Below are 21,710 nucleotides of genomic sequence, written 5' to 3'. Positions count from 1 at the left end.
TTGCTCAGTTTAGTGATGACAGATTTTGTGTATTTCATAAAAATGTTGCTTAATTTTGAACTGAAAGGATTTGACACCAAATATCCCCATAACTAATGAAATTATATGAATAAAGATATGAACACGTGTATCAGGAGCCTTCAGAGATCATAAAGAATACAACAAAAATGAGAGGTTTATTCTACGTGCAGAGGACGTTAGTTCAGGACGTCTGTTTACAACCAATTAAAGACAATATGAGGACATTTTAGGACAGAATTAAAAACACATACCTGCACAGAGACATTTAGTACCAGCACTACTTTAACAAAGTACTTTAGGGGTTTGTGAAGTTGGTCCAGGAGGATCATTATTGGACGTGGAAAAGACGACACCATGTGACCAGCCTGTTCTCATTCTGCAGTCGTCAAATACCACCGCTTTGTCAGTGATTTTGGCGTCACGTATGACAGTATAATATGCAGTGGGGGGCGTCAGTTTGTGACGTGGCCAGACAGAACCTGTTGTGCTGTGATGATAGGCCACTGGACGGCATCGGGTTAAAACGCTGCCAGTAACGGTGTAACATAAGGAGCGTGAACGACCCTGTAGGGTGGATGGGAGGGGCGGTGGATGGGTCCAACAGATCCTGGACTTTCAGCTGAGACCCTGGTGTTCGCTTCCCGTGTGAATGTAGAGTCAAAGCATGATGTTTTTCTAAATCTAACCACGTGCTTTTGTTGACGTCGTGGTGTTGGTGGCAGATATTCAGCGTTGATGTCACCATTGTTGAATCATGTTTGCTGGAAGCTTCCATACACAGAGAGATGAAATGATGCAGATGACTGTAATAAATGGATCAGTGTCATCTACTATGTTCAAAGAAAATAAAGCCTCTTTAATAAACTATCAAACTCTGTGAATGAGCTGATTTGAAGTGGTTTGCTCTTAGTTGGGAAAATGTTGTGTTTGCTTTCTTTGCCTTCACCAGAGGAGACTGGACTCTGTCACTATCAGCAGATAACAGATCTGATAAGAACCACAAACTGTTCCTTCATGTGAATGATCAGATATGAAGTGTGATTGGTGTGCTGTTGCTTCAGTTGGTGAATGGCTGCCTTCACGTTATCGCTGTGCTTGTTTCTGGATGTTTGCTGATATCTTAGAATGCGGTCAGATGAACCGCCATCTGCATTTTGATGCTCGTCTATTGGTGGTGTTACGGTACTTTGGGCAGGACAGAGGGTCAGGACTCAGGAACATTTTCATTGGATCATTTGATCACAGTCCCACATTTGCTCCTTAAAATGTCTTCAGGGGCCTCGTTTATAAAACTGTGCGCAGGACAGCTGACTAAAGGTGATGTACGAACAAAGCACAGAAAGTGCTCAGGCACAGAAACATCCTGATTTATAACACAGTGCGCGCATGTCTCACACCTGTTTTCCCTTTATAAAGCACAATCTGCTAATCTGGTGCAGGTGAGTGAGCGTCTTGCCCCACCCATAGGTGCCTATAAATGGCCAGTGAAACGCCCTGAATGAATATTCATGAACAAGAAACTGCAGGAAGAAGAGCACGGCAAACACAGCATCACCAGGTAAGAAAGGAAACTTGACACAGTGTGAAGATGAAGTTCTTGTTGAGGAGGTTGAAAACAGGAAATGTTTGCTGGGCTCACTATTATGGGGTGCTGTTTGTAAAGTGTATCACGCTGAAAATAACATCAACATTTTGCTACATTTAGCTTCAAACAATGTTTAAAAAAGTATTGTGATTTTTTTAACGTCACCTTTTACCACATTTACAGCAATATTTGTTAACTTAGAAATATATTAAATACTTAAATCTAAATATTAAATGTGGCACCTAAATGCTAAATCTAAATATAAATGTTAAATCTAAATGTTTTGGGTGAAACTAAATATTTAGCTAATATGCAAATTCACACTGCCGGTCACCGGAAGTACCAAAATAAATAAATGTTGATGTTATTTTCAGCGTGAGACACTTTACAAACGGCACCCCATACACTATGGGTCATTACTAAGGCTAAAGATGCAGTGGAGAGGCAGCTGGTGGCAGATGCTGTCAATGCTGCTGCTTCAGACTGTGTCAGAGGTCAAGAAGTGGTTGGCCACCCGAGCTCAGCCCCCTGGGTGAGAAACTGTCAGAGATCATCAGTAAATCTTTCCTGAGTGGAGTGCTCACTGAGGCGGAGGAGGGCGCAGATGGAGCTGATGGATGAGGTCAGTCATTTGTAAACCACGTGCACTCAAGTTGTGTTTGAACACGTATGTACAAACACAATGTAGGCGTTATCCAAAACAACTGGCGTTATTCAAAATGAAAACTATATTTCTTTCTCGTAGTCCCTGGGTGTTCCAGTGAGCTCGGTGGTGATGCAGCTCAGCAGAGCGTGCCCAGCGTCTGCCCTGCACCTCGTGCGTCTCATCCATCCAGCAGCAGCGGACGTGTCGTCACTGATTCACTGATTCATACCTCTTGTGTTCATAAACGATGCGTCACATCCAGACGCTGGCGCCCAGCAGCAGCACTTGGCTCAAAACCCTTGTGATAGGGCTCAAGGGTCGGGGTCAACATCCGTGTGCACATTCTTTAGTTGTGCCACATTGTGCAGCACCGGCACAGTTTGGTTCCTGCGGGTGCGTCTTTGTAACGTCGGGCCCAACGCAGCGCAGAGATCCAGCAGCACCACACGCAGCAGTCTGAACCGGCTCATAAGCTACTCATCATCGTTGGCCAGTAGGTCCTGCTGGTCCCTGAAGATCTGCTCCCTCCAGAGTCTCCCATCCACCACATCCTCTAACAGTGCCGAATAAGCCATCGTGCGTCTTTACGCACTGTGATCGCTGCTTTTATACTCACCGACTGATCACATGTGAAAAGGGATTCACTGATTGTAACTGAGGGCCAACCAACACGTGACATTAATATTAATAATGATGATTATACACGTTATTTGTTGACACTCTTTCTAACAGTGACTCAGCACTTTACAATGACACACAACACTTTTAACACACAGCGATAAAAAGAATTAAAGCCATAAAACAAACACATTTTCAAACACAGTCTATGGGCTCACAAAGGAAACAGTGACAGTGTGACCTCAGATCTGCATCGAAAACAGCTCCATCACATGATTGGTCTGCGTTGGTCTCTGAGCTCCTTGTTCGGGTCAGCCAATGAGAAAACACTGATATGAATTATTTTAAACTAACAGAGAGAGGATTTAGACAATGTTGATTCTGATGGCTCCATGTGGGGACAATTTCTTTATTGATTTTGTTTTAGTGAGTCTGTTTTATAATTAGTAGTTATGTTAGTGATGTTTTATTATTTAAAACTGGGTCAAAATGAGTGAATGAATTAATAACCACACAGTTTTTATTTGAGAGAAGACAAACCAGCAGTGATGTGTCCTTTAGGCCAGCAGGTGGCGCCAGCTGTACATCAGAAAAACAGATGATGAGCAACTTATAATAATGTTAAACTTTATTTAAACAGACAAGATGAACAGTTGTTAGAAAATATCAATACAAACGTACAAGAAGCTCGTGGATCCAAAAACTGAAGCTGGAGGACGTCTTCATCATCACCTGAGGACGTCTTCATCATCACCTGAGGACATCTTCATCATCACCTGAGGACATCTTCATCATCACCTGAGGACTGCTGTGGTGGGACAGACTGTATATTTTTATACACACAAACCAACCTGAGTCAAAATGTTTAGAAATGTTTTAATAGTGATTTAAATAGAAAACTTTAATTTATGTGCTGATGTTAATATTCTGATCATTTAATAAGTTAAAGGACAGAAAACAACATCGACAGAAACATCAACAAAACTGAAAACTGTTTCTTAACAAAAATATAAAGTCAATGTCACAAACCAGAAAACACACAAACACAATTTATCTGATCGGATCAATAAATCAATCATAAAAACAAACCCAAATCATCACGAAACATGTCTGTCTGCTTGTTTGTATGTCCATGTCTTTTTTTTACATGTTTGAAATAAATATCAAATATCAAAAACAAAACACACAACTATTTAATATATTGATATTTATGACGTGACTAACTGCAGAAGGTAAGTACAAGTTGTTCTTGTGTGATTCTGAAATGTTGAGACACGTGCTGCCTTCACTTGCAGCTGGTTTGCTCGTATTTTCAACATTTTCATTTGAGATGTCCAAGTAACAAGAACACTGATGCTGAGCGACTGACACCAAAGAAAGAATTTAAAGCGACTGACACCAAAGAAAGAATTTAAAGTGACTGATATGGGGTGCCGTTTGTAAAGTGTCTCACGCTGAAAATAACATCAACATTTTGCCACATTTAGCTTCAAACAATGTTTAAAAAAGTATTGTGATTTTTTTAACGTCACCTTTTACCACATTTACAGCAATATTTGTTAACTTAGAAATATATTAAATAGTTAAATCTAAATATTAAATGTGGCACCGAAATGTTAAATCTAAATGTTAAATCTAAATCTAAATGTTAAATATAAATGCTAAATATAAATATAAATATAAATGTTAAATCTAAATATTAAATCTAAATCTAAATCTAAATGTTAAATCTAAATGTTTTGGGTGAAACTAAATATTTAGCTAATATGCAAATTCACACTGCCGGTCACCGGAAGTACCAAAATAAAAGCTCAAGATGGTCAGACTGTGTTTATAGAATCAAATAACGAATTAAAACCAACTTATCGGGGGAAATGGACACTTGAACATACATTAGCATGATAATAACTACCTGAAATAACAAGAAACGTGTTTGGAGAAATTTTATTTGATGTGTACTTTGAGTTGTTAGTGTCCCTTCGGAGGGATTAACAACCTAAGCTAAGCTAACAACCGTCAGTTCTTAGCCCCGTTAGCAGTGTCTGTAATGACTCATTAACTCTTAAATGGTCTGTGAAAAAAATATTTTTTTCCAGCTGATGTCTTAGTTACAACATGATTGAGCTAGCAAAGCAGTTTTGTGTTGCGATGTGTGGTATTTATTCAGTTTTGGGAAATCACAATGTCTAGAAAGCATCAGTGGCTGCAGCAGCAGCAAAGCTAACAGGACGTCATCTGTTAAAGTCTCCCATTGTCGGATATGACATTAAATTCTCCAGTTAGCTCAATCATGTTGTAACTAAGACATCCGCTGGAAAAAATATTTTCTTCACGGACCGTTTAGAGTTAGTGAGTCATTACAGACACCGCTAACGGGGCTAACAGCTAACAGTTAGCCTCGCTAATCTACGATAACCATGTTATTAATTTCAGACCGTGATAGTAATGTTTGTTCAGTCATAGTGTTTATAGGCTTTACAAACACCAGATTAGTCTAAACGGTGATACAGTGACGTGAAAAACGTGAGATGTGCATATATATATGTAGCTAAACTCCGCTGGTTTTCTACCTGGAAGTATTTGTAAACAACAAGGTGATTCCCTCAGAAGGGACACTAACAGCTCAAAGTACACATCAAATAAAATTTCTCCAAACACGTTTCTTGTTATTTTAGGTAGTTATTATCACGCTAATGTATGTTCAAGTGTCCATTTCCCCCGATAAGTTGGTTTTAATTCGTTATTTGATTCTATAAACAGTCTGACCACCTCGAGCTTTTATTTTGGTACTTCCGGTGACCGGCAGTGTGAATTTGCATATTAGCTAAATATTTAGTTTGACCCAGAACATTTAGATTTAACATTTAGATTTAGATTTAGATTTAATATTTAGATTTAGATTTAGATTTAGCATTTAGATTTAACATTTAACATTTAGGTGCCACATTTAATATTTAGATTTAACTATTTAATATATTTCTAAGTTAACAAATATTGCTGTAAATGTGGTAAAAGGTGACGTTAAAAAAATCACAATACTTTTTTAAACATTGTTTGAAGCTAAATGTGGCAAAATGTTGATGTTATTTTCAGCGTGAGACACTTTACAAACGGCACCCCATAGACTGACACCAAAGAAAGTGTGTTCTAGTTCTAAATCTACTTTTTTCGACCATGGCATGTCCGTTCTTGGAGGACCCTGTGGACGAAGAGGCAGTGTTACTGAGGAGGGAGTTACGCATTCGTCGGGAGATTATTCACAGGCCCAGAACTGACGTATTATCATTTCCAGAACATTTTCTTTTTTCACATCACAGTCCATCATTTATATCCATAACCTCATCCGTCATGACATAACCAACGTCACCAACCGTGAACGTGCACTTTCATCTACCCAGATTCTTTGTGTTGCTCTTCGTTTTTTTGCAAACGGGAGTTTTCTGTATAATATCAGAGATGCAGAAAATATCAGTGCGGCCACTGTCTGCAGAGCCGTGAGCAAAGTGTCCCTAGCTCTGAAACGTCTATTAAACTCTTTTGTTGTGTTCCCTGGACATAAACCTGTGAGGGTCATCAAGGAGGAGCTCCACAGGATTGCAGGTGAATGATGTAGAAATCAGTTAAGATGTATGATTATAAATCATATTCAGTTAATGACATGGTGCTGCAACCTCAGACTGGGATTAGTCATTTTAATTTCTTTTAGGATTTCCCGGTGTGATAGGGTGCACTGATGGAACCCACATTCCCATCATTGCTCCTTCACAAAATGAAGGAGACTATGTGAATATGAAGTCCATTCACAGCATTAATGTGCAGGTAGACTGACTGTCTCAAAATGTCAGACTGCATCACACTGCAAGAACTCAAAATCATACCAAGAGTATGTGTCTTATTTCTAGTCAAAACAAATCACACCTGAAAGTAACTTGTTTTCAGACCATTTTCACTTGAAAAATAATGAGGTGGGATTAACACCATTCCACCTGTTTGCATCTGTAGCCTAACATTATTGTGATTGTATAAATGTATAAAATAAATTTAAACTTTCACATTGACTCGAGCAGTAATTTTCTCCCACGCCAACTCCCGTTCCTTCGCTGCTGCAGCCGTGTTACTCTTCTTCCTGAAAACAGCTTCAAATTCGCTGTATGAGCGCATTAAAATATCCAACTCCAGAGGAGTAAAAAAATGCACACCTTTTCTTGTCGCTTGTTGCCATGGTGAATCGTAGTATCGGGGCTCCATTGATGGCAGCTTTTTAAAGTCGTGGTGCACGCGCTTGACTCAGAGTGAACAAACTCTGTGTTGATTGAACCGATTGAAATCACCTGTTCTGAAACCTGTAACTCAGAGTTTCCCATCTCAGAGTCACTCAACTCAGAGTTCAGGGTTAGGCTCAGAGTTTGTTGAACCTCCTTTCTGAAGCGGACCCCTGAAGTAGTAGCTAGATGTATTTATCCAGGTGGTGTTAGCTAGGGGAAACTGAACACTGAATTGAGGTAGTCAGGTGTTGAGTAGGTAGTAAGTAGTATGATAGTGAGCCAGGAGAAATGATTGCAGTGTTTAGACAAGAGCCGTTTCTCAATATGTGTTCTTCTGCAGACTTGTGTTCTTGTGAACTTGTGACATGTCATCAGTCACAGCCCAAGTGCTGTTCCAATTCAAAGTTCACATCTAGCCAAGTTCAGTCCAAATGCCCGGATGTGTTCTCGCCACGCCCTTTTTACCAGGGATGCATCGGAGCAGACTTGTGTGGACTTAAAGAGGCAACAGATAGGATTCAGGTTTTGTTTTAGCTTGGCACCACCTGTGTTGCTCGCACTGTTGCAACGACCAAACTGAGCGTGGGGATCAGAGATAATGAATTCACTGGCAAGGACCACACCTTCAAAGTAATGCATAGAATGATTTATTGAATAACGAATGAAACTAAACTAAACTAGACAACACAAAACTGCGAAGCGTCGCTCTTCGGCCGGTGAAGCATTGTGGGGAGGCTTAGGGAATCTGCCGCAGCACCCGGGCAACGACGGACCCCCTCAGGACCCCAGGGAGGAGAGGAGAACAGGGAGAAAGAATGGGGTGGGTGGGAGGGGGCGCAGAAGAAGGGAGCAAAAGGGAAGAGCAGGTTAGGTTGGCATTTATAGGGAATGGAAGTGGTGTGTTTGAGGTGTGGTCCTGCTCCTGAAACTCGCTAGGAAAGCTCCAATAAAATGAAGGCTGTAAAGCCACCAGTATACCTCTATGTATATGTAGAATGAAAAGGTGTGTGGACACTCTACTAAATAAATGAGTAAAGAGACCGAGCAACAGTTATTAGATTTATCTGAAGAAAAAACAAATAGTAATGCAAATAATTATAGCAGAATGCACAGTATCAGTACAAACAGCTCACAGTAAATGACACCAATATGTACAGTACCAGTACAAACAGCTCACAGTGAATGATACCAATATGTACAGTACCAGTACAAACAGCTCACAGTAAATGACACCAATATGTACAGTACCAGTACAAACAGCTCACAGTGAATGACACCAATATGTACAGTACCAGTACAAACAGCTCACAGTGAATGATACCAATATGTACAGTACCAGTACAAACAGCTCACAGTAAATGACACCAATATGTACAGTACCAGTACAAACAGCTCACAGTGAATGACACCAATATGTACAGTACCAGTACAAACAGCTCACAGTGAATGATACCAATATGTACAGTACCAGTACAAACAGCTCACAGTGAATGATACCAATATGTACAGTACCAGTACAAACAGCTCACAGTAAATGACACCAATATGTACAGTACCAGTACAAACAGCTCACAGTGAATGATACCAATATGTACAGTACCAGTACAAACAGCTCACAGTGAATGATACCAATATGTACAGTACCAGTACAAACAGCTCACAGTGAATGATACCAATATGTACAGTACCAGTACAAACAGCTCACAGTGAATGATACCAATATGTACAGTACCAGTACAAACAGCTCACAGTAAATGATACCAATATGTACAGTACCAGTACAAACAGCTCACAGTAAATGATACCAATATGTACAGTACCAGTACAAACAGCTCACAGTAAATGACACCAATATGTACAGTACCAGTACAAACAGCTCACAGTGAATGACACCAATATGTACAGTACCAGTACAAACAGCTCACAGTAAATGACACCAATATGTACAGTACCAGTACAAACAGCTCACAGTGAATGACACCAATATGTACAGTACCAGTACAAACAGCTCACAGTGAATGACACCAATATGTACAGTACCAGTACAAACAGCTCACAGTGAATGATACCAATATGTACAGTACCAGTACAAACAGCTCACAGTGAATGACACCAATATGTACAGTACCAGTACAAACAGCTCACAGTGAATGATACCAATATGTACAGTACCAGTACAAACAGCTCACAGTGAATGATACCAATATGTACAGTACCAGTACAAACAGCTCACAGTGAATGATACCAATATGTACAGTACCAGTACAAACAGCTCACAGTAAATGACACCAATATGTACAGTACCAGTACAAACAGCTCACAGTGAATGACACCAATATGTACAGTACCAGTACAAACAGCTCACAGTGAATGACACCAATATGTACAGTACCAGTACAAACAGCTCACAGTAAATGACACCAATATGTACAGTACCAGTACAAACAGCTCACAGTAAATGACACCAATATGTACAGTACCAGTACAAACAGCTCACAGTGAATGACACCAATATGTACAGTACCAGTACAAACAGCTCACAGTAAATGACACCAATATGTACAGTACCAGTACAAACAGCTCACAGTGAATGACACCAATATGTACAGTACCAGTACAAACAGCTCACAGTGAATGACACCAATATGTACAGTACCAGTACAAACAGCTCACAGTGAATGACACCAATATGTACAGTACCAGTACAAACAGCTCACAGTAAATGATACCAATATGTACAGTACCAGTACAAACAGCTCACAGTAAATGATACCAATATGTACAGTACCAGTACAAACAGCTCACAGTAAATGATACCAATATGTACAGTACCAGTACAAACAGCTCACAGTAAATGATACCAATATGTACAGTACCAGTACAAACAGCTCACAATGTTAGCCCCATCCATGTACCAGTACAGGCGCTCAGCAAAAAAGAATGAAACCAATATTTAAAAGTAAAAAGCACAAATAGCTTTTAAGCTACACCATTCCTTGTACAGTACCAGTACAAACAGCTCTGCATCTACAAGAATACCAATATGTACAGTACCAGTACAAACAGCTCACAGTAAATGATAAAGCAAGCTCACTTTGTACCAGTACAAGAGCTCATTTCAGTGAATGATACCAATATGTACAGTACCAGATAATGAAACATACAGTAAAGCATTGCAATATGTACAGTACCAGTACAGCAGCTCACAGTAAATGGGGACACCAATTTTTGTACAGTACCAGTACAAACAACTCACAGTAAATGACAACCAAACAGTCATAACTGGTACAAACTCACAGTAAATGACACCAGTATGTACATCTACCAGTACAAACAAGTACACAGATAAATGAAAGGTTGTAAATATGTACATTACCAGTACAAACATATCAAAGTAAATGATAACAATATCTACAGTACCTACAATAGATGCTTAGACTAGTAATTATTTGCTATAACCAATATGTACAGTATTCATCATGGTCAGCAAACTGCAGAGGCAATATGTAAGTACCATTTTTACAAACAGCCAGATTGAGAGGAATAGCTAATTGTACAGTACCAGTATTCTCTCACCTACACCTCTCTCTCTCTCTCTCTCTCTGTACAGTACCAGTACAAACAGCTCATGGCAGTAAATCATAATCACAATGTACAGTGATTGATACAAACAGCTCACAGTGAATGACACCATTATGTACAGTACCAGTACAAACAGCTCACAGTAAATGATACCAATATGTACAGTACCAGTACAAACAGCTTTTAAGCACTGCAAATGCACTGCAATGCTACAGTACCAGTACAAACAAATAATAAATTGCTTTAATTGCTCAATTAATATATTACTAGTGTACCATGAGCCTACAGTGATATTGGTAGGCTATTTACATGTTGATATATGCAGCAGAAATATTGCTAATTCTACCAGTCAGCAGCTCTCTCTGTCTCTCTCTCTCTCTCTCTCTCTCTCTCTCTCTCTGTCTCTCTCTGTCTCTCTCTCTCTCTCTCTCTCTCTCCGTGTGTGAACCAACACTCATGTCGGGAAGCGCTCTCTCTCTCTCTCTCTCACCAACATACCAACGTAAGGGGGGGTCGGATTGAATACTTGAACAACGATCTCACCTTGTCTTTGCTCATCTCTAATCTCAGCCTCATCTTCAGAAGAGCCGCCAGGACTGGCCACTGCTGCTCCAGCTGCTCCAGCTGCTGCGGCTGCGCCAGCGCCACTGTTTGTTTCTGAAACTGGTTAATGTTGACAGCTAACGTTAGCTGGCCCATAATTGTCTTTATACTTACAGCCGCAAGCAGCCTGGTTGGCAACTAGCTAAGCTGAAGACTTCACGTGAGCATACAAACATCAGCAGCAGCTGTCTGGAGTGGACTACGTTTAACTGGACTTTGCATAACAAGCAAACTCGGTTCACCTTTGGGAAAGAAAGCTGTCAACAGCTGCCTCCCCTCATTCTGCCTTCTTTCTTTTTCTTTCCTCTCTTTCCTCTTTTGATACCCTGATTTATGCTTTTTGGGCAGCATGATGTCTAGCCCCCAGGTCATTCAATCTGGGCTCACTGATGTTACACTTGTCGCCAGTCGCTGTCGGGTGGACTAAACCATTTTGCGCCTCCAAGAGGGGGCCCCCCAGAATGTCCAATATGTGGGAGGACTGTGACATAAAGTTCATTCTCTCAGTTGATGTTATCAATATATTTGAAATAAATTATGACACCAATTAATTGCAGTGCCCAATTCATTCGAAATAAAAACATCACAAAAAAAAATAAATCAGGATTTTCATGGGCCCCTCTCCGTACTCGGGCCCTGGGTAGTCAGGTCCACTTTTCCCCCCCACTACCACGCCCATGCCAATATGTACAGTACCAGTACAAACAACAGTAGACACAGTGGAATTATACCAATATGCACATGTAAACAGTCCCCATTCTAGAATAAACGCTACCGTATGGAAACCATGCGGCCGGTTGGAGCTCAAATTGAATGGGAAACAAAGTCCAGTGTTCACTTAGCTGGGCGTAACTTAGCTGGGCGATGTCCGTGGATAGCTGCCTCCGTGAGAAGAGAACAGAAGGAAGGGAGGGGGGTATCACTGTCCGAGGGCTGCCGTAGAATGGCAACCAGGATGTCAGCCGACCAACACTCGCTACCCGCTCCCTGGTTGCGGCGATTTGCGATGCTGGCCAGCTAGGAATGAACTAGCAGCCAGTACAGTCCAGTCCTCTCTGGTCTAGCTAACATTTAGCCGTGTTACTTACTGATCCATTAGAAAGAAAGCTAGCTGGACATGGGTTTTGAAGCCTCTTTGGTCACGGAGCTCCCTCCATCTCTTGAACGCCTGACTGAGGTTTACTCTTGTTTTTCCTCTTCTTTTATCACTCTCCTTTTTGCTCTTCTTTGCCTCCTCACACAGAGGAGCTCCTTTTCTTTTGCTAGGCCGTTTTTCACTTGTCTCCAAACTTTGTCCGTCTGCCATTGTGCTCGTGACTCAACTATCTCATGCCCAACTCCTCATAAGGACCAGCTCCAGTCCCTGATTGGCTGACCGACCAGTTTCGCAATACATGACGCGTTTCCTAAAGCCACTAAGTAACCTATGTAAACGCTGATAGTCTGATTTTACTGTGAACACTACCCTGTGCAACCCACATTATTTTCATCATGATATATTTAGGAAAAAATGCTGTCTGTTGCCTCTTTAAGACAGCCAGGTATCCCAGCATGCATTTCGCAACAATCATCGGAAATGGCCAGTGAGGGAAAGTCGTAATTACCGATATATGACTGTTGTTTTGTCACAAAACGTAGTGTTTTCATGCGTAGTTTAAACTTCAAAGCTGTGGTCGATGTATTAACACAGAGCCCAATTGAATGTGAGGTCCGCTAGATGACAGCGGTGTCAGCGCTCATAGATAATAAACATGTGTATGAACGCTCAGGCTGCCCACAGAGAGCAGCCTCTCTCTGGTCGTCCTTTTAAACTCGTCACTGATATCTCTGGAGTGGTTAAATATGACATGTAATTCGTTTGGGGAATGTCTAATGGGCAACATTCAGTCTCACTATATAAGATATATTATTAAATGTTCTTTGCATTCTTTTGCTTATTTATGTGTTTTTACCATTCAATAATGATTTTAAGAATTTATTGTAATTTATTTATTGTATTTAAAGATTAATTGTATTTATTGTAGTATTTATTCAACAGCGTTTTAAATATTGATTATCTGATATGAATCATATACCTGATGTCTGAATAAACTTCTCCTCTGAACATCTGACCTGTTTGATCCCATTTATATTGGTGAGGACAGACTAAATGACAAACTGCTGTCAGTGTAATCCAGTACAGTTCAACAGCACCACAATCTACAACTCAACACTTCAATAAAATGTCAGACTGAATATTAAACTGCTTTTGTTTTTTCTAGGTGTACCGAGTAAACTGTCACATCTCCATAAAAATGTAGACAGAAAGCATAATGATGAGACAAATGCAGTGATGGACAGTAACTAAGTATATTTACTCAAGTAGCTACTGTACTTAAGTACAAATCTGATGTACTTGTACTTTGGGTATTTCCATTTTGTGCTACTTTATACCGAGAGGGAAATACTGTGCATTCTACTCAAGCTATATTTATTTGATAGCTATAGTTACTTTTCAGATAGTTTGTTTTATATGTTGTTGTTTCATATTTACAAGTTGATGTGTGTTGTTATAGATCAGACTAGTGCACCAATGACAGGTGTTAACATGAGTTCTACCATGACAACATTTAAGTGCTGCTTACATGAAGCCTACGTGTAAATTGATCGATTAATACTCAATACGTATTCATGTATATGATGATTAATTGGGTCACTCTGCATATTAAGTACTTTTAACTCTTCATTTGAAGTAGTCCTCCATTTTGCTGACAATACCCAGATACTTTTACTCAAGTCAGATTTGCAGCACTTTCACTTGTGACTGAGTTTTTGTTCTTTGTTGTGATATTACTACTTTTCCTGGTATGTTTGTCCACAACTGGACAAACATACCAAACAATAAAGACACGCAAGCATAGCACGTCTCATCCTCATCCTCAGCTGTCCTTCTGGGATCTGCCTCCTCAGCTGAGCAGCCTCCTCCTCAGCCTGCAGGTACAGCAATCCTGCTGCAATAACTGTACCAAGACCGATCCATGTCAATTATTGATTTTTGATTTCCAACTCGCCAATGTTCACGATCACAATAACCACCAACTCTCCACAAACTTTTCTATATGTTTTTGTGTGTCAGTTATATGTGTTGAAACATTAAAAACATATAAATATTAATTTCTTACAATGTCTATGAAAAGAGGCAGGGCTGGGCTGTGTTTATATTGTTTTATTCTAAATGCATGTATACAACACAGTACAACAGCCAAGGTGAGCGGAGGTGGTGACATCATCAAGTTCGCTGCTGTTCCAAAAGCAGAAATGACTGTACTCCCGTCCTCCCTTTCTTGGGAAGTCCGGACTCTCGCGTGGACTTGCCAAGTCTGAACTTGCCAAGTCCACAAGTCCAAACTGCTCAACTTGAGTATTGAGAAATGCCTTAGGTCTTGTAAAGTTAGCTAGGAGACACTGAGACAAATTCCAGTAAAGTATCACCTCTTCCTGTACGCAGATATATAGTGAGGACAGCACATGGGATGATCAGAGCAGACATGATGTGTTATTATTTGAAGTTTGAGGGACGATGTTTGAATTCAGACGTTAGAAGGAATCCAACAGGAAGTGACAGCTCTGAGCTTCCTGCAGAGATTCACATCAACTGAATATCTTTACAAAACAAGGCATTTAAAGACGTCACCTTGGACTGTGACAAACTGTGCTGCACATGTTTACTGATGTTTTATAGACTCAGTGATTGATTACTGAAAAACATCATCATAGATTCATCAATAATCAATATAATGGTTATTCACTGCTGAAATTCAGTCTCCTCTGAATGACTCTGCTGATGTTAACACGTCTACAGGAAATAACAAGAAGACTGACCACTTTAAGCTCAAAGGAACATCACAGCCTGGTTGTCATGGTAACAGAGACCACAGTCCTATAATTAGTAATTTATCAGCAGCTTCTTATCTAATTAAAGTTTTTCAGTTTCACAGAAATGCGGTTCAGAGAAGTGAGGCCGCTCTCTGCTCCCCCGCCTTTACATGCTCGTAGTCTTCACTTAGCAACAGTTGTCATGACGCTGATGTGCAGATTGGATACTTTCACACAGACACACTGAGAGAAGCCCAATAGAGACAGAGTGCATTTAACTCCCGCCCCCACCATTGACTTTGTATTACCTGAAGGTGCCTCCTTGTCTTTAACGTCTAGCAAACACAAACTACCTAAAAGCTGCTCTGTGGTGGGATGCACTACCAACACTGCAAAGAATTCATAACTAAGTTTTCACAAACTGCCCAACCAAAAACTGAGCTTTAAAACAATAAGACGTGAGGCATGAGCAGGAGGACATGAGGAAACTGTGGGACCCTGACACTCAGTATGCAGACATGCAGCCAGCATTTTGCTAATTTGGCCAGACAAACTGTACAGGTTGAAGCTAACTAAGCTATGTAATGCCTGGTTTTGATCTTTGGTATCTTAAATGGGGATTTTACCTTGTGATTCAATAAATAGTTGAAAACATCAAAGTATGTCACCACTGACCGTTCAGTGGGATCTTTTCTACGAGATAAGCAAAGAATAGAATAGAATAGAATAGAGTTTATTGCCATTTGCACAGGTACGTTACAGCACAGGCACACTGGAATTCTTGTGCGTCTCTCTTTGTCAGCTTAGTTAAAAAAAATATAAAAATATAAAATAGACACGTTTAATTAAGACCTAAAATAAAAGAGCAGCTCAAATAGTGCAAACACACAAACATACAAATCCACTCATAAGTGGTAATACAGTACACTGGATGTGGAGAGAACCCTGTATAAAATAAATATAAAAAGATGTAACGAGTAATGACATTCCTAATACTGATCACTTATTGCACATAATATATTGCACATGTGGAGAGTGAGTCCATTACAGTATTGCACATTTTGTATCTGTGTATATGTAGGGACAGGTAGTGTCAGTGAGGAGTGAGATATGTCTGTCCCTCCTTCATGTCCTGTGCCACCAGTCTGACAGTGGATGGAAAGAAGCTGTTGTGGAACCGGGCCTTGACAGTTCTGATGCTCACAGGCCTGCGCTGTCTCAGGGTGTAGCCTGACTCCACCCACTTGAACAGGGCGTGAGCTGGGTGATGTTTGTCCCTAATGATGCTGTGTGCTCTCCTCCTGCAGCGCTGGGTATATATAGTGTCAGTGGAGGGGAGGTCAGAGCCGATGACCCTCTCTGCAGTTTTAATGACCTGTTGCAGTGATTTCCTCTCAGCCAGGGTGGTGTTACCGTACCACACTGTTATACCACTGGTGAGGATGCTCTCAACAAGTCCTCTGTAGACTTGGGTGAGGGGTTGGTGTTTGAGTCTGGCCTTCTTCAGCAGCCTGATGAAGTAGAGTATCTGCTGAGCGTTTTCACTGTTGCTGCAGTGTTTTTCACCCAGCTAAGGCTCTCTGTGATGTGAAGGCCTAGGAGCCTGTAGCTGTCAGTCCGCTCAACCTCAGTCCCCTTGATGATGAGACGCTGCAGAGGGGGGGGCTCTCTTCCTGAAATCCAGAATGAGTTCTTTTGTTTTGTCTTGGTTGAGAACAAGATCATTGTCCTCTCCGTAGACAGTGATCTTGTGGACCAGGTCCCTGTACGATGACTCAACCCCCCCCCTTTGATCAGGCCGAGGATGGTTGTGTCATCCGCACACTTAAAGATGATGTTATTGTCCTGAGTGGAGACACAGTCATGTGTATAGTATCTACTAGTATCTAATATCTAATCTTCCCTTTCTTTCAAAGATCCTTGAGAAAGTAGTCGCAGACCAGCTGTGTGATTTTCTCCATGATAATAATTTATTTGAGGAATTTCAGTCAGGATTTAGAGTGCATCATAGCACTGAGACAGCACTAGTTAAAATTACAAATGATCTTGTGATTGCTTCAGACAAAGGACTTGTCTCTGTACTTGTTTTATTAGATCTTAGTGCGGCGTTTGACACAATTGACCATCAAATTCTACTGCAGAGACTGGATCACTTAATTGGCCTAAAAGGTTCTGCACTGAGCTGGTTTAAATCTTATTTATCTGATCGTTTTCAGTTTGTTGACGTTCATAATGAATCATCCTTACGTACTAAAGTTTGTTTTGGAGTTCCGCAAGGTTCTGTGCTCGGACCAGTCCTGTGCTGTTATGCGGATCATACTGAGTTGTATTTATCGATGAAGCCAGAAGAAAGTAATCAATTAACTTAACTCCATAACTGCCTTAAAGACATAAAAACCTGGATGAGCACCAATTTCCTGATGTTAAATTCAGACAAAACTGGTTATTGTTCTTGGCCCCAAACAACTCAGAGACTCTTTATCTGATGATATAGTTTCTCTAGATGGCATTGCTCTGGCCTCTACCACTACCGTAAGAAACCTCGGAGTAATATTTGATCAAGATTTGTCTTTAATTCTCATTTAAAACAAACCTCATGGACTGCATTTTTTCATCTGGGTAATATTGTGAAAATTAGGCCTATCCTGACCCGACAAGATGCAGAAAAATTGGTCCATGCTTTTGTTACCTCAAGGCTGGATTACTGTAACTCTCTATTATCAGGTAGCTCTAGTAAGTCCTTAAAAACTCTCCAGCTAATTCAGAATGCAGCAGCACGTGTACTAACAGGAACTAAGAAACGAGATCATATTTCTCCTGTTTTAGCTTCTCTGCACTGGCTCCCTGTAAAATCCAGAATTGAATTTAAAACCCTACTGTTAACTTATAAAGCTCTAAATGGTCAAGCTCCGTCATATCTTAGAGAGCTCATAGTGCCATATTATCCCACCAGAACACTGCGCTCTGAGAACGCAGGGTTACTCGTGGTCCCTAAAGTCTCCAAAAGTAGATCAGGAGCCAGAGCCTTCAGCTATCAGGCTCCTCTCCTGTGGAATCAGCTTCCTGTTACGGTCCGGGAGGCAGACACCGTCTCCACATTTAAGACTAGACTTAAGACTTTCCTCTTTGATAAAGCTTATAGTTAGGGCTGGCTCAGGCTTGCCCTGTACCAGCCCCTAGTTAGGATGACTTAGGCCTAGTCTGCCGGAGGACCCCCCATAATACACCGGGCACCTTCTCTCCTTCTCTCTCTCTCTCTCTCTCTCTCTCTCTCTTTCTCTCGTATTCTATTACTGCATCTTGCTAACTCGGCCATTCTGGATGTCACTAACTCGGCTTCTTCTCCGGAGCCTTTGTGCTCCACTGTCTCTCAGATTAACTCATATCACAGCGGTGCCTGGACAGCGTGACGTGTGTGGTTGTGCTGCTGCCGTGGTCCTGCCAGATGCCTCCTGCTGCTGCTGCCATCATTAGTCATTAGTCATACTTCTACTGTTATTATACACATATGACTATTGTCACACATGTATACTGCCAGATATTAATACATACTTTCAACATATTGTACCGCAGTAGCCAGAACTATAACTATAATATTATTACTTTCATTAATGTTGTTGTAAGCTACTGTCATTACCTGCATCTCTCTCTCTCTCTCTCTCTCTCTCTCTCTCTCTCTCTCTCTCTGTCTCATTGTGTCATGTGGATTACTGTTAATTTATCATGCTGATCTGTTCTGTACGACATCTATTGCACGTCTGTCCGTCCTGGAAGAGGGATCCCTCCTCAGTTGCTCTTCCTGAGGTTTCTGCCATTTTTTTTTCCCCGTTAAAGGGTTTTTTGGGGAGTTTTTCCTGATCAGCTGTGAGGGTCATAAGGACAGAGGGATGTCGTATGCTGTAAAGCCCTGTGAGGCAAATTGTAATTTGTGATATTGGGCTTTAGAAATAAAATTGATTGATTGATTGATATATTGAGAAGAGTTAAGGGCTGAGACAGCAGCCCTGGGGGGTTCCTGTGCTCACTGTAAGCTCAGCAGAGACCTTCTTTCCCATCCTCACCATCTGCAGCCTGTCTGTGAGGAAGTCCACGATCCAGTTACAGGTGGGTGTTGGTATTCCCAGGTCTGCCAGCTTGGCAGTCAGCTTCATTGGTCTGACTGTATTAAAGGCGGAGCTGTAATCCAGGAACAGTGTCCATGCGTAAGTGTTGGGAGAGTCCAGGTGCTGCAGAATGGAGTGAAGTGCCAGTGCCACCGCTTTGTCCACTGATCTGTTCGAGCGGTAGGCAAACTGGAGGGGGTCCACTGTGTCTGGGACCACAGAGCTTATCTGCTTTAACACCAGCTCCTCAAGACACTTCATGGCAACTGAAGTTAGTGCAACAGGTCAGAAGTCATTCATTGTGGTGGGAGCGGGAACCGGCACAATAACAGAGGACTTAAAGGTGCGTGGGACTGTTTCCTGTGAGAGAGAGGAGTTAAAAATGTCTGTGTACACCTCCGCCAGCTGTTCTGCATAGGCCTTCAGGACTCTCGGTGCCACACAGTCAGGTCCAACTGCATTGCGGGGGTTCACCTGCCTCAGAGCCCCAAGGACCTGTGTGTGCGTCAGTTGGAGTGCATTCTCATCAGGGTCACAGGGGGCCTTTTGGGGAGTGTCTCTGTTGTGTTGGTCAAACCTGGTGTAGAAACTGTTGAGGCTGTCTGGTAGAGAGGCGTCCCCGGTCACAGTTCTGTTTGCAGATGTTCTGTAGTTGGTGATTGATTGGATTCCCTGCCACATGCTCCTAGTGTTATTTTCCCTGTAGCGGCTCTCAAGTCCTTGTGTGTATGTCCTCTTTGCAGCCTGGATGGATTTTTGGAGGTCGTATCGGGCCTGCCTGTACTCCATGATGTTTCCTGATTTGAAAGCTGTGCACCGATTTCTGATCTTATTGCGTACATCCGCATTGAACCAGGGCCTCTGATTGGGAAACACACGAATAGTCTGGGTGGGGATGCAGATTGAAGTGCACCAGTCAATGTAGTTGCTAACAGTATCTGTGTATTTGTGTATATTATCTGTGGCTTCCTTAAAAATGTTCATATCTGTGGCCTCCAAACAGCCCTGCAGCTCTGCCAGTGCATCGTCAGTCTACATCCTCACAGTCCTCACTGTGACTGGGTCTGCTTGGAGCCTCTTGGTGTAGGTGGGCTGTAGCAGGATAGCAAGGTGGTCGCATTTTCCAAAATGCAGCTTGGCGACAGCAGTATAAGCATTTTTAACGTTACTATAGCATTTGTCCAAGATGTTATCTCCCCTGGTGGGGAAATTGACAAACTGGTGAAACTTGGGAATGCTTTTCCTGAGGTAGCATCTGTTAAAATCTCCCAGGATAAGGACAGCAGCATCTGGATATGCTTTCTCATGTCTGCTAATCATATTGTATAATTCTCTGAGTGCACTGTCCTCGTTAGCCGAGGGGGAGACATACACTACACTCAGGATTATGCACTGCAGTTCTCTGGGCAAATAAAATGGTCTGTTCCTCAGGGTGATATACTCCACATCTTCAGAACATAACTGAGATATTACCGTGTTGTCGGTGCTCCAGGATTGTTTGACGAGGACCGTTGTTCCTCCCCCGCCAGTTTTTCCACAGTCCGTGGCACTGCGGTCCGCTCTGTAAACATTGTAGCCTGTCGGTGTTATAGCCTCATCGGGGGTCCGCTGTCCGAGCCACGTTTCACAGTAGTCTGAGTAGCCATCCGACTGAGTAGATCGTCCATCTTATTTGCCAGAGACTGAACATTGGCGAAGAGTATGACCAAAAGAGTTAGCCGTCCTTTCCTAACCAGTCGGTGGAGTCTCCGCTCTACTCCTCCCTGCCTGCCTCGCTTCCTCATTGGCCTCCGGGCGCCAGGAAGTGCCCCTGCTGTGGCTCGGCTTGCTGTTGGTCCAGCGTGAAGCTGTAGGTCCGGGAAGGTGTTGAGGATATTAGTGTCGAAAAATCCTCTGACTCAACTCGCCGAGTTGTAACAGAGTCTCACGGTCATACTTAACACTGGCTCTGACATAGCGAACACGAAAAGACAGTAACGTTAATACAAGAATGATAACTACGTAAAGCTTGACTCGGAGAGATCCACTGTGTTGCCGACCACGGAGCACCATTTTGGATCGGAGAAAGGAGAAGAGACACTGAGGTAAACCCACAATGTTGTCATTGTAAGCTAAAATTAACACAGACTTGTGTTAAATGTTCATCGAATGTGTTAGCATCTGTTTGTGAGTCACAAGAAATCATAATAATCTTTTAGAAGGAGTAGATGTTAATGTAAGCTAGCCCACGCTCTGTTAAATTTAACAATATGCTGACATAGTAAGACAGTGCTTTGAGATGGCTGTCAGAAATGACAGAGGTAGTATCATGTTTTACTATCTGAGGTGTAACAGGTGGTGTGTTTCACATGTTTAGAATAAGGTAGATATGGTGTTGCACATGGTCAGTAAGTCAGCACTGATGCAGGCTCACTGTTGGAGGGTTTTATAAC

General features: G+C 41.7%; 1 protein-coding gene and 1 long non-coding RNA gene across 2 annotated transcripts in view; both read left to right on the top strand.

Annotated features, from left to right (window-relative positions):
* The window catches only part of LOC125905936 (scavenger receptor cysteine-rich type 1 protein M130-like), a 362,554-nt gene that overhangs the window by 53,948 nt on the left and 286,896 nt on the right, over positions 1 to 21,710 (top strand). The gene's annotated exons all lie outside the window — the stretch shown is intronic.
* LOC125905949 (uncharacterized) overlaps positions 17,936 to 21,710 on the top strand; it is an 86,152-nt gene continuing 82,377 nt past the window's right edge. The window contains exon 1 of the long non-coding RNA XR_007451721.1: positions 17,936 to 18,979. This is a non-coding gene — a long non-coding RNA (uncharacterized LOC125905949). The remainder of the gene's footprint in view (positions 18,980 to 21,710) is intronic.

Source organism: Epinephelus fuscoguttatus, linkage group LG18 (genome assembly GCF_011397635.1).
Source record: "Epinephelus fuscoguttatus linkage group LG18, E.fuscoguttatus.final_Chr_v1".
In the NCBI taxonomy this organism is placed as follows: Eukaryota; Metazoa; Chordata; class Actinopteri; order Perciformes; family Serranidae; genus Epinephelus; species Epinephelus fuscoguttatus.
Note: the sequence above shows the minus strand (reverse complement) of the source record. Positions and strands in the feature narration are given on the sequence as shown.